This window comes from Pezoporus occidentalis, unplaced genomic scaffold (assembly GCF_034315485.1).
Source record: "Pezoporus occidentalis ecotype Australia unplaced genomic scaffold, CSIRO_AGI_Poc_V1 ctg5, whole genome shotgun sequence".
Classification (NCBI taxonomy): Eukaryota; Metazoa; Chordata; class Aves; order Psittaciformes; family Psittacidae; genus Pezoporus; species Pezoporus occidentalis.
The window spans coordinates 16,328,689-16,344,684 of record NW_026915835.1 but is presented as its reverse complement, the minus strand read 5'-3'; positions in this window follow the sequence as shown (position 1 = coordinate 16,344,684).

The following is a 15,996-nucleotide window of genomic DNA, read 5'->3' as shown; positions in this document are numbered from 1 at the left end:
ATAATCAATGGAAAGAGAGAAGGAGTAAGACCTCCAGAGAGTGATCAATCTTTAAATACGTATCTATTAGAACCATGATAAATATATCTCTGGAGATGCTCATCTGTCTATGGAGGAAATTTAGATTAACAACAAAGATATCCAATTTTTAGATGTTTAAACTGAGACTAAATGAATCTTATTATCTATGTTAATTTTTCATACACAAATATGTTGGATGAGGGCACTACAGAAACTGTTCATTAGTATACCAGAATAGTATAAGTTCTCAGACTGAAGCAACCCATACAAACAATAATATGGTGACACCTAGCAGGTTTTTTTGTTGTGTTGTTTTTTATGTTTTTTTCCTGAGAAAGACTGGTCATTTTCTTTAAACAAATTATATTTGACTGCAAAATTCTTTAAAAGAATTTTTAAAATTATTAATGTAGATGTCATATGCATGCACACTCACTAACTTATTTACAAATTCATTCCAGATTAAAATACCTTTCCTGTAGCTAAATTATGTTATTCAAACCACCACACCTTATCTTCTAAAGAAAGCAGTTGTTGTGATTACCACCTGTATCCACTGTCCTCTTTATCTGTCTTTTCAGTCACTACAAAGTTCCCATGGGTTTTTTTGGTTTTGTTTTCTTTTTTTTTTGTTCATAAACTTTTGGTCTTAGAGTTCAGTGTTTTTAGAATTTGATCTCTTCTGCTGATATCTTATCCATTACCGTTCCTTAATATTCACTGATTATGTTGTCATACTCCACACTCTTACGTACCAATTTTCTAAGTTGCTACCTTTAAGCTACTTTCCCCATTGCATAGTGACATTTTCAGGATTAATCAATTAATTACTCAGGTAAAAGAAACAGGATAAGTTTTTTACTTTTATTTACTAGATGTTAAAGTCCAAACTCTTTCATAAAGTTATTTATGTGCTATTGTGTATGTAATTAAAATATGTAAATAAATATCCCAAGTAGAGCGCTGTTACTGCGCAGTGTCCAACCAAGCAGTAGAGAGCTTTCAGAGAAAGTAGATAGTTACATAAACAAGTTCAACCATTTCCAGCTGAAACAATGTGATACCAAAATCAAAAGGAGTTTCAGCAAACACACTCTTTCCTAGCTAAGCATATATGTGCTTGCAGAAAATATGTATTTAGGGATCACTCAAAAAGAGACATGAAAATAAACAAACAAAAAGGTTTCTTAAAAGTCTCTCCAAGGAAAGGAGCACCATATTTCACAATCAGATAAACTCAATACATATTGGCAAAACAAAGGTCTACTCTTGTGTTCCACATTAAACATTGAAGACAGAGTACAAGTATTCTGCTTGTATATTTGGAACTGGGCTGTGGACATGATGACCTGCAGTAGACTTTTGACCTCAGGGTATTTTTTTTTCTGTGACTTTTTATGTATTTGAACTCTCTTTTAATCCCAAAGCAGGTGATAGGAAAATAATCTTTAAAAGTATCCTTGAACCTCAGGAATACACAATGTCAGTAGAGGGATGAATCCATCAGAAAATGGGAAATAATTTTAAATTCTTTTAATGTTCAGATTTCAAGGTTTTGCTTATAAAAATCAACTCAACAAATAGAAGTAAATAAAATCAGTTTATTATTCATTAATATGAACTATTTCAGCAAGCCACACTTCCTAATTAAAAAAGCAGATCATACTGACATTTATCTTTTTAAAACAAAGAGTTAATAGAGACAAATAAACAATGGGATAATCTATTTTCAGACATTAGTGGCACCTTCTCATTGCCTATGAATGAATCTAAAGTGAATTAGCTCAGATTTATATCTCAGGTAACAGAAATTCACAGTTGGATTTGGTTAATTCATCACCAAATAATACATCACTTTCTAAGAGAAACAATACTACACATGAAGTACATTCAAACTGGTCAGAGTAACATGGGTAATTCTTCAAGCCAAGTAAAATGCAGTAACAAGGAAGAACTTATGTCTCTTGCAAAGCAAGGAAGGAAAATCTTTTTCATGTAACATCTGATGGATTACTGAAATCTATTCTCTACGGATCTGTTATCATGATGAAAGTCATTAGTTTTTGTAGGGTTGTTAACAGCCTGTTACTTCCTTTTCACTGCTTCATGTAAGTAGTCTTTAGTGCCTTCCACTTCAGTGACTGATACATACAAGGCATGCAGTTTATTTCAGATACAACCTTGGGAAGTCTTGCCTTGGTTCACACAGCTCTTGAGATTTCATGTGCTATGCTTATGGCTGCCATTCAGATGGTCCTATCCTAATGTATCATAACAGTTTTCTTAGAAATGGGACAATGCCACATAAAATTTAACACTGTTGAGTAATACAACTTCCCTGTCATGCTGGCTTCCTCCTGATAGATGTAGAACAGTACTTTATAAAAAGTTTTTAGTGAAAGCTATGCCCACCTTGTGTTAATTATTCTATACTGACAAGCAGTAGAAGTGTTGGCAGTTACTATTCACTGATACACTGAGCTTGCTAGCAGTTCTGGTATCAGGAGAGCCAACTTGCTGCATCTTAATTTTCATTTGACCCTCGAAACCAGTATGATACTTCTAGGAAACGCAATTGATATTTCTGGTTCTAGGCAATATTCTTGACAATCCAGTACACTCTTGCCTGCTATCATCATTAATGTTTGGATATATTGTACTTTGATCCTGATGATAAAGGTAAATACCTATATCTTGATAAGAAAGGTAAAGATGGCAGAGGGTGTTTAACTGTATTTTTTCTGGCTTCAAGGAAACTCACCAACTTTAAGTAACACTGGTTAGCAGTAGTGAACTATACTTTCCATAATGCCAGAGATTAAATAAAACTTGATCACTGTCATTACAGGAGTTTTTAAAGAGGAATTTGAGCAATCCCATTGTTTCTATAGGTGCTATGTATATATATATGTGGTACAGCTTTTTCAGTGTGCATCGTCAGTTCCATTATAGAAGCACAGTGTAAAACCTTATGTTTTGTTCCGGTATAAAGTACTTCTGGTCTGTCTGAACTTTGCCAGCTCTGGAAAGACCTGTACATTTTTACTACCTGATCTTTTCTACAGAGCTTTGGCTTGAATCTTAATGTGGCACATATGTTTATTCTCCAGAGGATCTTAATTTGAGGGCAGCTGGCTCATCTGCAGCTTTAATCACTGGTATATACATTGATTTGCATCTTCCCCTTATAGCTATGACTTCTGTTGAGCACTTTAATGTAAAGTTTTATGCAGCTCTAATACTGGATTCTGTATCATATAAAGCATGGGTAATATGTAATGGGCTATATATCAGAGCCCCTACAGCAAGACTTAAATGAGCTGCTTTGCTATACTCAACCTGTTGCAGTTCTAACTATGAAATTGAGAAAGTGTTTTGCAGTCAATATTCGTGCTCTTTAGGATGCCTTTTCAACACTCAACAATTATTTGAAGTAAAAAAAGGATGCTTAAATATTGTTCAGACAATAAATTCTGTAGATTTCTGGTTTGGCAAAATGTTTCTTGGCTTACTATTTTAGTTTGTCAGAATCATAGAATCATAGGATGCTTTCAGTTGGAAGGGACCTTGAAGATCACCTAGTTCCAATGGGCAGGGATACCTACCACTAGACCAGTTTGTTCCAAGCCCCATCCAATGTGGCCTTGAGCATTTCCAGAGATGGGGCATCCAAAGCTTCTCTGGGAACCCGTTCCAGTGCCTCACCAGCCTCACAGGTTCCTAAACTGTTCATCTTTGGCTCCTTAACTGTTTGACTTATTTAACTATAGATATGTAGCGAAGAAATGACAGACTAGGGACAATGTAGGCCCCCTCCAGAAGCTATCAGGAGAGCTGGCTAACCTGGATTTGGAGAAAGCGGAAGTTCTTATGACTTCTTTGCCTCGGCCTTCACTGTCAAATGCTCTGACCACACCACCCAAGTCTTGAAATGCAGGCACAGGGACTGTGAGAATGAAGAACCTAGGCCCACTGTAGGAGATGATCTGGTTCAAGACCATCTTAAGAACCTGAATGTACACAAGTTCATGGGACCTGATGAAATCCAAGGATCTTGAAGGAACTGGCAAATGAAGTCCCTAAGCCACTGGCCATCATATTTGAAAAATCATGGCAGTCAGGTGAAGTTCCCAGTGACTGGAAAAAGGGAAATACAACCCCCATTTTCAACAAGGGGAAAATGGATGACCCAGGGAATTACAGACCAGTCAGTCTCACATCTGTGCCTGGCAAAATCTTGGAAGATATTCTCCTGGAAGGCATGCTAAGGTACATGAAAAACAACAAGGTGCTTGGTGACAGCCAGCATGGCTTCACTAAGGGGAAATCCTGCCTCACCAATTTGGTGGCCTTCTGTGATGGGGCTACGGAACTGATGGACAGGGATACAGCAGTTGATGTCATCTACCTGGACTTGTGCAAAGTATTTGATGCTGTCCCACACAGCATCCTTGTCTCTAAATTGGAGAGACATCAATTTGATAGGTGGACCACTCAGTAGATAAAAAACTGTCTGGATGGCTGCATGCAAAGATTTGTGGTCAATGGCTCAATGTCTTGCTGGAGACCAGTAATGAGTGGTGTCCCTCAGGGATCAGTGTTTGGGACCGGCCTTGTTCAACATCTTTGTCAGTGACGTGAACAGTGGGATTGAGTGCACCCTCAGCCAGTTTGCTGATGACACCAAGATGTGTGGATCAGTTGACACACTGGAGGGAAGGAATGCCATCCAGAGGGACCTTGACACACTTGTGAGGTGGGCTGATGACAACCTTATGAAGTTTAAGCATGCCAAGTGCAAGGTCCTACACCTGGGTGGGAGCAATCCCAGGTACAGTTACAGGTTGGGCAAAAAAGAGGTTCAGAGCATCCCTGTGGGGAAGGACTTGGGGGTGTTGGTCGATGAGAAAGTGAACATGAGGCGGCTTCAGTGTGCACTTGCAGCCCAGAAAGCCAACTGTATCCTGGGCTGCATCCAAAGGAGCGTGACCAGCAGGTCAAAGAAGGTGATCCTGCCCCTTTGCTCTGCTCTTGTGAGACCTCACCTGGAGTATTGTGTGCAGTTCTGGTGTCCTCAACATAAAAAGGACATGGAACTGTTGGAACAAGTCCAGAGAAGGGCCAGGGGGATGATCAGGGGACTGGAGCACCTCCCATATGAAGACAGGCTGAGAAAGTTGGGGCTGTTCATCCTGGAGAAGAGAAGGCTGTGTGGAGATCTCATAACAGCCTTCCAGTATCTGAAGGGGGCCTATAGAGATGCGGGGGAAGGGCTCTTCATTAGGGACTGTAGTGATAGGATAAGGGGTAACAGGTTAAAACTTAAACAGCGGAAGTTTAGGTTGGACATAAGGAGGAAGTTCTTTACTGTTAGGGTGGTGAGGCACTAGAATGTGTTGCCCAGGGAAGTTGAGAATGCTCCATCCCTAGTGGTGTTCAAGGCTATGTTGGTCAGAGCCTTGGGTGACATGGTTTAGTGTGAAGTGTCCCTGCCCATGGTAGGGGGGCTGGAACTAGGTGATCTTAAAGTCATTTCCAACCCTAACTATTTTGTGATTCTGATTCTATGGTTTTTTTCCATTTTCTGTACTGACATATTCATTTGTTCATTTATTCCATATGATTTAAAAGTAAAAATTTACCCAGATTATAGCTGGAGGCTTGATTTGTTGTTTTCTTTTTCGTGTTTTTTTTTGTGTGTGTGTTTTTTGTTTGTTTGTTTGTTTGTTTGTTGGTTTTTTCCTCAGTACAAGCAGTATGCCAATCAATTTATTTTCATTTAAACATGCTAGATTATTAAGAGCTTTTTCTAAGCTGAACATTATTATGCAAAGTGAATCAATATTGTCTTGCTCATACAGAACTGATTAGATTAGTAAATTATTTACTAAAAGACACAAATAAATTCTGCATTCAGTTTTTGCTTACCAGAATAAACATGTAATGTCCAAAGACATGACGTTCCACCAGGAAAGATGTAACTTTACAGAATAAAGGAAAATATCACTACAGTTTTTTCTAATTATAATACAAAATAAAAAATATATTTTTCTTTACACTCAGATTCCTACATCCAAAGCAACACCTAATGTACACTAAATTAAAAAACATCTATTTTTTATTTAAAAAGTTACTGTATCAAGCTCAAATGCTACTTGTTTGGAAAGAAACTCTCAAAGCTCTGACTAGAACAGAATTTGTCATAACATCTGTAGGTTTACTCATTGTTAAGGATAAAATTATTTTATTCAGATTATCTATAACCTAGCTTATCTGTAGAATTCATGAACAACCATGACTGAAGCTAAATCTATTGCTTAAAAATGTATTGCCATGTTTTTAATTTACAATGAATTACTAGTGTTACTTTTGCGTTACATTATGAAGATGACCGTTTCTCAATATTGTTGGTGACAGAAATAGACAGGAATTAGTGACAGAAATAAGAGGATGTGAAATAATTCATGCTAAGAATTTCTGAAGGAACTGATATCCTATTGCATAACTAACATCAAATTTCTTTCTGCTGTTATCTAATCTTAGAACACAGTTTCAGTGTTTGACCTTAGATTAGGGATCAGTTAAGCAATCTGGACATCTATAAATCAATGGGTCTGGATAGAATACACCTGTGGGTGCTGGGGGAGCTGGGGAGGTCATTGCTGAGCCACTCTCCATCATCTTTGGTAAGTCATGGGAAACAGGAGAGGTGCCTGAGGATTGGAGGATGGCAAATGTCATGCCAGTCTATAAGAAGGGCAAGAAGGAGGACCCGGGTAATTATAGACTGGTCAGCCTTACTTCCATCCCTGGAAAGGTGATGGAACAACTTATTCTTGACACCATCTCTAGGCATATCAAGGATGAGGGGGTCATTAAGAGCAGCCAACATGGCTTTACCAAGGGTCATGTTTGACCAACCTTATAGCCTTCTATGAGGAAGTAACTAGGTGGATGGATGATGGTAGAGCGGTAGATGTGTTTTTTCTTGATTTCAGTAAGGCATTTAATACTGTCTCCCACAGCATCCTCATAGATAAGCTAAGGAAGTGTGGGCTTGATGGTCAGGTAGTGAGGTGGATCAAGAACTGGTTGGAAGGAAGAAGGCAGAGAGTTGTGGTTAATGGGGCAGAATCTAGCTGGAGGTCTGTGACTAGTGGAGTCCCTCAGGGGTCAGTGCTGGGACCAGTGCTGTTTTCATCAACGACCTGGACGAGGGAATTGAATGTACCCTCAGCAAGTTCGATGATGTTACTAAACTGGGAGGAGTGGCTGACACACCAGAAGGCTGTGTTGCCATTCAGCAAGACCTGAACAGGCTGGAGAGTTGGGCGGGGAAAAACTTGATGAAATTCAACCAGGGCAACTGTAGAGTCCTGCATCTGGGGAAGTACAACCCCATGTACCAGTACAGGTTGGGGGCTGACCTGCTGGACAGTAGTGAAGGGGAAAGGGACCTGGGGGTCCTGGTGGATAGGAGGATGACCATGAGCCAGCAGTGTGTCCTTGTGGCCAAGAAGGTCAATGGCATCCTAGGGTGCATTAGAAAGGGTGTGGTTAGTAGGTCAAGAGAGGTTCTCCTCCCCCTCTACTCTGCCTTGGTGAGGCCGCATCTGGAATATTGTGTCCAGTTCTGGGCCCCACAGTTCAAGAAGGACAGGGAACTGCTTGAAAGAGTCCAGCGCAAAGCCACAAAGATGATTAAGGGAAGGAACATCTCTCTTATGAGGAGAGGCTGAGGGAGCTGGGTCTCTTTAGCTTGGAGGAGACTGAGGGGTGACCTCATCAATGTTTACAAATATGTAAAGGGTGAGTGTCAGGATGATGGAGCTAGGTTTTTTTCAGTGATGTCCAGTGATAGGACAAGGGGCAATGGGTGTAAACTGGAGCATAGGAGGTTCCATGTGAACATCAGGAAAAACTTCTTTACTGTGAGAGTGACAAAGCACTGGAACAGGTTGCCCAGGGGGGTTGTGGAGTCTCCTACGTTGGAGATATTCAAGGCCTGCCTGGAGAAGCTCCTGTGTGATATACTCTAGGTTACCCTGCTCTTGCAGGGGGATTGGACTAGATGATCTTTTGAGGTCCCTTCCAACCCTTGGGATTCTGTGATTCTTTGACCCTATCTGGTTTTGAAAGCTGGCCTCCATATACCTGCCTCTGTTGCTCAGAACTTAGACATGTCTTCTTACAGGACACTGATGATACTTTATTTTCAGATCTATTTTTAAGTCAGTTCCAGAAGCAGTTGCCTGCTTTTGATGGATTTCTTTAGGCTTTGAATCAGATCCTGTCTGAATAGTTGTTATGAAATGTCTGTTTAGGGAATAATGAATGAGTCAGTAAGCAAAAGAGGAGGTCATCAACAAATAAACTGTGCAAAGGAGAATAAATGTAACATACTCTGTTACCTCCCAGGCTTCATGTATCTGAACAGTATGACAGAGAGCCTTCAATGTCACGACATTGTCTGTAGCAGACAGCTCTGCTGTCTTGTAGTGCTAGTTCACCTTTTAGTCTGTGTCTAGCTGAGGGTCTGTTGGAAGAGCTAGGACACTTGCTAAATTTCCTGGAGCCCCAGTTTGTGGAAGTGAAGAAAAAACATTGCTAACCTATTTACGTGCTGATTGCATTAGGAAAGTCTGCCTTTCCCTCATGTTTTGCCTTTCCTGACAAGGTGAGTTTTCAGGTATTGGTTATAACTTCTCCCGCTTGTTGGAAGAAATCTAGCCTTTACAGACAGTTCCTCTTCCAAAGTAGTTGAGAGTATCTAGGATAGTTTCAAACCAGCTGCTGATGGAATGTATCCACAACAGAAGAAAACTCCTTTGGATTTTCTTTTTTAAGATGAACAATTGTAAAGTGAGAGATCAGCATTTAGGAGGACAATAGGGATGGACAACAGGAGTGAAAGGTGAATCACCAAAGTATGTTTTCTCAGTAAAGAATTAAATTAGCATTTCTGGAACATTTTATGATTTTTTTTAGACATTAAATTCACTTCTCACTTTTTTTTTAAATTTCAAATTAAACAAAGCAGGAAAAAGTAATAATTCCAAAACAGTGTCTTCTTCAGGATGACATTGAGGTTCACAGATACAAAGAAAGAAAGAAACCAGTGTCCTGAGGCAGTGAAAAAGAGCTGTCACACAATATGTAGAGCATTCTGTGAGCTTCTGGGCTTTCTTATCTCTCAGTGAACATACAAGTTCATATGATATTGCAAAACATGAGAGGATTAAAACAAAAGGCACAAAATAATAATTCGGGGAAAAAAACAAAAAAACAAAAACAAAAACAAAACCAAAGAAACAAAATAACAACAAACCAAAACAAACAAACAAACAAAAACAAAAAAAAAATTATTCAAAGTAAAGGAGAAATTACCAGTTCCATTTGGTTGGAAGCATCAGACTTCTCAGGGGCTGTCTCAGTAGACACGTTGGTCAAGTATCCCACCATTATGGCAGAGACCTAGAGCACTTAGTACTTTCATGAGGTATGGACCAACTTGAAGACTGCAGAGACCAGCCCACACGCCTTGACTACGTGAACTGTGGCACAAATTGCTGTGCCACTTCCTTCTGATGCACCATATCCTGTTTGTCCACTCTGGTCACTTACAGCCATTTAAATCTCCAAAAGCTACTCCTGGCTACGCCCCTCACTCCCCTGATTGTCTGCTGAGAGCTGCCCAGAGGGGCCTTGGGGCTGCTGTTCGGGTGTCCCTGGGCTTAGAAACCCCCTCTACAGCTCAGATGTAAAGTTCAAACCCTGGGCTTGCCTCAGCCACTGATGCTGCCACTGCTGCCTCTGCTTCCACTGATGCTGCCTCGCCGGGATTTTGTGTCCTTATACCTCTTCCTTTATAGAGAGCACTATATTTAAAAATACAACAAAGTGAAAGTGACAGTTCTTACATTTCTTCAGGCATAGAGGAGTGTATATATGTGCATCATTCTTATACTATAAGTGTATCTTCTTTTTTGTGTATTTATATATATATATATATTTGGTTTCCCCAGATAGCCTGGTGAGAGCAAACCAGAACCAACTGTTGGATATTTTGATATAAGGAGACACCAAAAATATTCTATGATCACATGCATTTTTATGCATTACCATCACTTTCTGAGTCTTTCAAACTTACTGTTCTGTTTTGTGTGAAGGGAAATGTTTCACATCAAACAAATTAAATCTGTGGAATTTTAATTTTGGAAAGAATTTAAGAGAAAAAAAAAATCACTTAAATGCTACTAATTTTCCAGTCAAGTCATCAATCAAAATTCAGTTATTCAGGTATCCCTCTCTGGTTGTTCATGTCCAGCTGCTCTCCTGCTGGAAGCAAGAAAGATTATCTGCAATTGCTACCAAAGTTGTTAGTCTAGTAAGAAGTGGTACTTAATTTACTTTACAACTCCATCACCAACCTGAGTTTCAAGCACTGAGTAAGGTAAACAGCTATTTGTTTTCCAGCCATTAGTTTTGTCCTACTGCCTGTCAGAGATGGAAGCATAGAATAGAATAAGAATTACTGTATTTTCTTATTGTTGCTTTTATTTTCAAGGGTTCAAAGAGCAAACTTCTTTTTTTTTTTACTGTATAAACTTCACCATGCTCTTGAGAACTAATGATTCTTACGTGTGGTAATTTAAGTAAAGAAATAGTAAAGAAAAATGGATGAACACCTCTGGCACATGAAGACATGAAGTGGCTGTGTTCAGTAAAATGAATAAAATCCTCAGAATTATCAGTTGTGCTGCAGATGTTACTGCTTCAGGAAGGGAATAACAAAAAGACACATTACCAAGAACAACAAAATAGTTGCATAAGAGATTTCTTGAGAGATATTTCTGAATTCAAAAAAGCTGTGTGTGAGAAAAAAACTGAAAGTACTTAAAGAAAAACACGGACCATAGAGGCTGTTAGGGTGGCAACACGGCTTAGGGGAGGCGTGTAATATGAGAGCACATGAAGAATGTTATGAAAGTTAAAGACAAATAATTTGAGTTAGAAAAACAAGTTATTAGGAGGATGAAAAGCTGTGAATAGAATACCTAACAGTACTTTTGTGCAAGGAGGGGGATTAGTAGCAAATTCCTGCTCTGAGCACCACTCTCTCATCTCAGTTAAAGGCATGGCAAAAGCATTGGAAAAGGTTGCCTAGGAAGGCTGTAGACTTGCCACCATGCACATGCTCAAAACCGAGCTGGATAAGAATCTGAACAATGCACTCTGACTTTGAAGCTAGCCTGCTTTGAACAGGAGGTTGAACCAGATGACCTCCAGGAGCTCCTTCCAATTTGGATTATTCTGAGACTATGATTCAGCTTGTCACAGATTGTTCTGAAACACTTGGCAGGATAAAACTTTTAAGAAATTAACATAGTGTTCCCTGAAAGAATTTTTTAGAATGTTTAAGTACATAGTGAACATGACAGTTGAATAGGATTTCTGTTCTGTAAGAAATTGAGCATTTCCTATTCTCCTCCACCCATATATAGAGTGAAAAAAGACCACTTTTTAAAATTACCCAAAAAGCAAAATTCTGCAAACAGCAACAGCAATTAAATTGTCCATAGTAATCAAAAAGCTGCCCTCTGCAAAACCTTTTTCACAATATTATAATGTTGTCTTAAAATTAGCTCCTTCTTCTCAAACAGCTCTAAATACAACATTCCTCTTAAGTTACATTCCATGCTTAAGTCAATAGTATCTTACAGAAATTTGAATCCTAATATTTCTGAATAATTCAGCTGTTCCATCATTATCAGTCATGATCATTTTCCTATTTGTATTACAATGTAAGATAAAATAATAAAATATGTATAGTAGATAATCTGAACTTGTATGGTAGCCCTTTGTGAATGTACAGTAGCAAATTTAGTATAACAGAGCTAAAAGCATTACAGATTCTTTTTATACTTACTTAGCAGTTTAGAAATATATATATATATATAAAATATGAAACAAAATGGACCACAAAAGAAAACTGCTTGAACAGCTGCCTAAGACACAGGGAACATCAAAGCTTTAGGATCCCTGCCCTTCTGGAAATGAGAACAAATTGAACCACCTCAACAACTACTTAACCTATATTGTGTCTAAAACTCCAGTAGGAAAACCTTCAGTCTTAATTTTTCCAATTATTCCTTTTAGAAAAAAAAAAACAAACTCACACCAAAACTTACTCTAAGATAAACAAATAAATAAAAATATTTTTATTTATTTAAAAAAAGATTTTTTTTTAATTTAAAGATACATAAAAAAATAAACTGCAAGAACATAGAAATGAAAATATTGTTTCACATTCTCTTTCACAGACACACATAGAAATTCTTAATTTAATGTTACAAGTCTTTTGTTTAGCTTAAAGAATTATCTTGGAAATCACTCTTGCATTTCACCATAGCAGTTTTTAGAGAATTGTTTATTCATATTACATGAGGTTTCAGCATGTGCAACTAATATCCTTTTTGTAAATTTGCCAAACTAATTTGAAATTATGTGCCTGGAGAATGTTTTTGTGGACACAGCATCTGCTTTTACAAAACTATCCAGAGCTGCATGTAACTACTGGTAAATAACCACAACATCAACAGCAAAAAAACTCTACTTCTTGACAATGATACTTAGCACTGGATGATATGTACTTCAGTGATAAAGTTGCTAAATTTACAGCTAGTAAAAATATGACCAGTGGATCCACATATATGTAATGAATACTTCAAATAAGCATGAATATTTCAATTTAATACAGAAATAATATGCTGAATTTCATTGACCTTCATTACTTGGAAGTTTGATAATAGTTTGTTTTTTTTTCTCTGTGGTTGTAGCCTAAAAATACCAAAATGCTACTTGCAAGAACATGTGAAAGTCTTTCCCTCACTAACTATTGAATGCTATGTGATACATTATTTCATAATATAAGCCATTACAGAGTGGGAGGTGTCCTTTTCTTTAAAGGACAAAATATGAAGTTCTGGTGCTTTTAAGGTTATTTAAACAGAAAAAAAAAAAAAAAATCAGTTTTGTAAGAAATTCTTCTGATGAATAAATTGTGTGTTATGTGTTCCATTCAGGGTGGGAAAATACATTCTGAGGAAAAAGAGCACATTGGTAGTCACAATGCGTTCTGGGTTATGTATTGTGTAGAAATTGGTCTGTCTCTAGCTTGTTATTAAAACCAGGGAAAAAAATGAGGAAGTAAAAAATATTTTTCAAGTGTTAGCAGCTGCAAAAAGTGTGTATTATCTCAAAGAATTTTAGACTGAAGCAAAATTTCAGACTTTCAGGCTGTTACACTCTCAATCTGCTTTATGTAATGATATGCTGAAATGATAAAATGACAACTAAACTTCAGAGCCTGAAAGGGGTGTATGTTAACTATTAGATATAAGGCCTTCATTTATTTACTTTTAATCATTTTCAGGTGGAACTGAAGAGCAGAACAGCACAAATCAGATGTTTACCTTTACAGAGTAGTCTCTGCTGTCACTGAAGTCTCTGTGACTGAAAACTAGGGGATGATAGGCTTATTTTTATTTGAATAAATTTGGGATGTTTACAATATATGAGGATAGATATGACCCTACATTTTATGTGCACTATCCCTGTCTATGCTTCCTCTAGTGCTCAGCTGTAATTCCAGGCACAAGCTGTGACTGGCCAAAGCTGCTATTTCTTCATCCTGTTCCAGGACAGAGTACAAACACCCAGGTTCACAGGTTCTGTCCTCATGTTCTTCATGCCTGGCCATATGTGGAACTGCACCCCATTCTCTTCTAACTCACCAGGTGAAATATGATTCTAATGTTAGCTTTTAGTGTTTTGATCCTTCCATTCGAGGACTGTAATCTTGTGGTCTTCTAAGCCTTTGGTGTCATTTTACTATTTTACTATTTTAGCATTCTAAACTTTTTTTAAGTCTTTTTTTTTCCATAGCTAATTGTGTGTGTATGTATATGTATATATATATATATATAGAGAGAGAGAGAGAGAGTGTTACCTATACAGTTTGTATTCCTTCTGTTTTCCTTTGGTATCCAAGGCCCTTTTCATAATTCACATGCTCGGAAGTCTGACTCCCCTCCAGAGTCCTCATCAGACCCGTTTTCCATTTTGTTCTGTCATAATGATGCAAGTTACATTGAAAAATCACCTACATCAACTTCTCCACAGCAAAGACTCTCCACATAATCTTTTGCTGTACTCAATTTGGACAATGTGAGGTAATCCACTCTCTTGTTATTCTGTTCAGCTTCAATTTTTTTGAGCGGTAAGATACTCGAGGTACTCTAATTTCTTTTAAGAGGTAAGATACTCTAGTTATTAAACTGTTCTTATCTCAACACATGGAGTTTGCATCCTTTCAAATAACTAGTGATAGTGCTGACTTCAGAAGGGAGGAGTCAAGGCAAACCAGCATCAGGCAGTGTAGCAGTGATTTTGAACATATTGCAAAGAAGCATATTGCTAAGGGAAAATGCTGTAGTTAAGATCATCTCAGTAGTGTTTCAGGCAGGCTTATATTTAAAGTCTGGGGAGGCACTTCAAGCCAAGTACTTCAAATACCATGCAATCAACAGTTTATTTTACCAGCCAAGCCAGATGAGCTTTGATAGAATGTTTAGAATCTGGCAAACTTGCTTGAATATTGAATGTGTCCTGCAGCTGCTGAAATTTCAAGGGGATGAATAGGCAAGAATTCAGGATGAATTCAAAGGCAGTTAATTTGGCCCAAAGGTGAAGTGAATATTTAGCCTGCTAGTCATGTCAATATAGGCTTCGTAATAAAATAAATAACATGAGTTGGAGGTTTTTTTTTAATTTAAATGGATACAAGATGAAGACAACCTCTGATATTTTTTGGTTATGACTGTCTTTAATTTTTTCATGCCATAGGGACATCTTTATCTAATTAGTATTTCAAATAAATTTAGCAAATGTTATTTTAATTTCACTCAGGGATGTTCAAAACTTCTCATAAGTGATGTGTGCTAAGATCAGACCATTTTTCTAAGTAAAAAGAGCTTGCAGCATGAGCAGGTAATATAAAAGGCTCTGAGCCAAGACACTGCTAAGACAGCAAATGGTACAGGAGATCATGCCAAGGAATATGAACTTCCTAACAAAGTGCAGCCATATTTTAAGTGATTCTGAATGTGTTAGAGTTGGAATTCACACACATACTGCTATCCAAACCTCCTGTTTCCCTTGTGCCTTTCATTCAGATCAAGTGCTCTGTTCTGAATGAAGTGATGGTCTACTGCACAAGCAATATCAGTCATTGTGACAAATGCAAGGGGAATTTGTACCTAAGTGTCTTGAAAAGAAAGAATCTGTTAAAATAGCAGGCAATATCAACTAAATGTTTACGGAAGAAAAAGACAAAGGGAATGGAAGAATGAGTGAAACTGAAAATAAGGAACATGAAAGAACTCTCCGATTTTGGGGAAGCTAATACATGACAATGCTCAAACCAGAATCAATGCACACTACATGGAAAAAAAAAACAAAACCTAGATTGACTAAAGGTAGAATTTTAGGCAGTTTACATTAGAAAAATCTTGTGGCTACAGAAATGAGAGGAAAAAAAAAATGAATCAAGGTTTTATGATGCCTATATGCAATCTGTATGTATGTGGAAACATAAGGGAAAAGGTATAGATGAAAAAAATCAGTGGTCTAACCTTGCTGTTAAAATGAATTATGACAAAACTTCATCTAGTGCTATGCATTGGACATTGTTCCTCCACACTCATACAGCCCATTTCACACTTCAGATGAACATAACTTTTCTGATTCTCATAGTCACCGGTTTATCCAGTCGTCCAGTTGCCTAAAGGATAGGAAAACAGTTATAATATGTGGTTTAAATATTCCTCCTGCTGTGTGTCTGTTCTATATTCAAAATAAAACAATCTGAATTTTGACTATGACCATATCTATATTCTTGGGTTTTGTTTCACT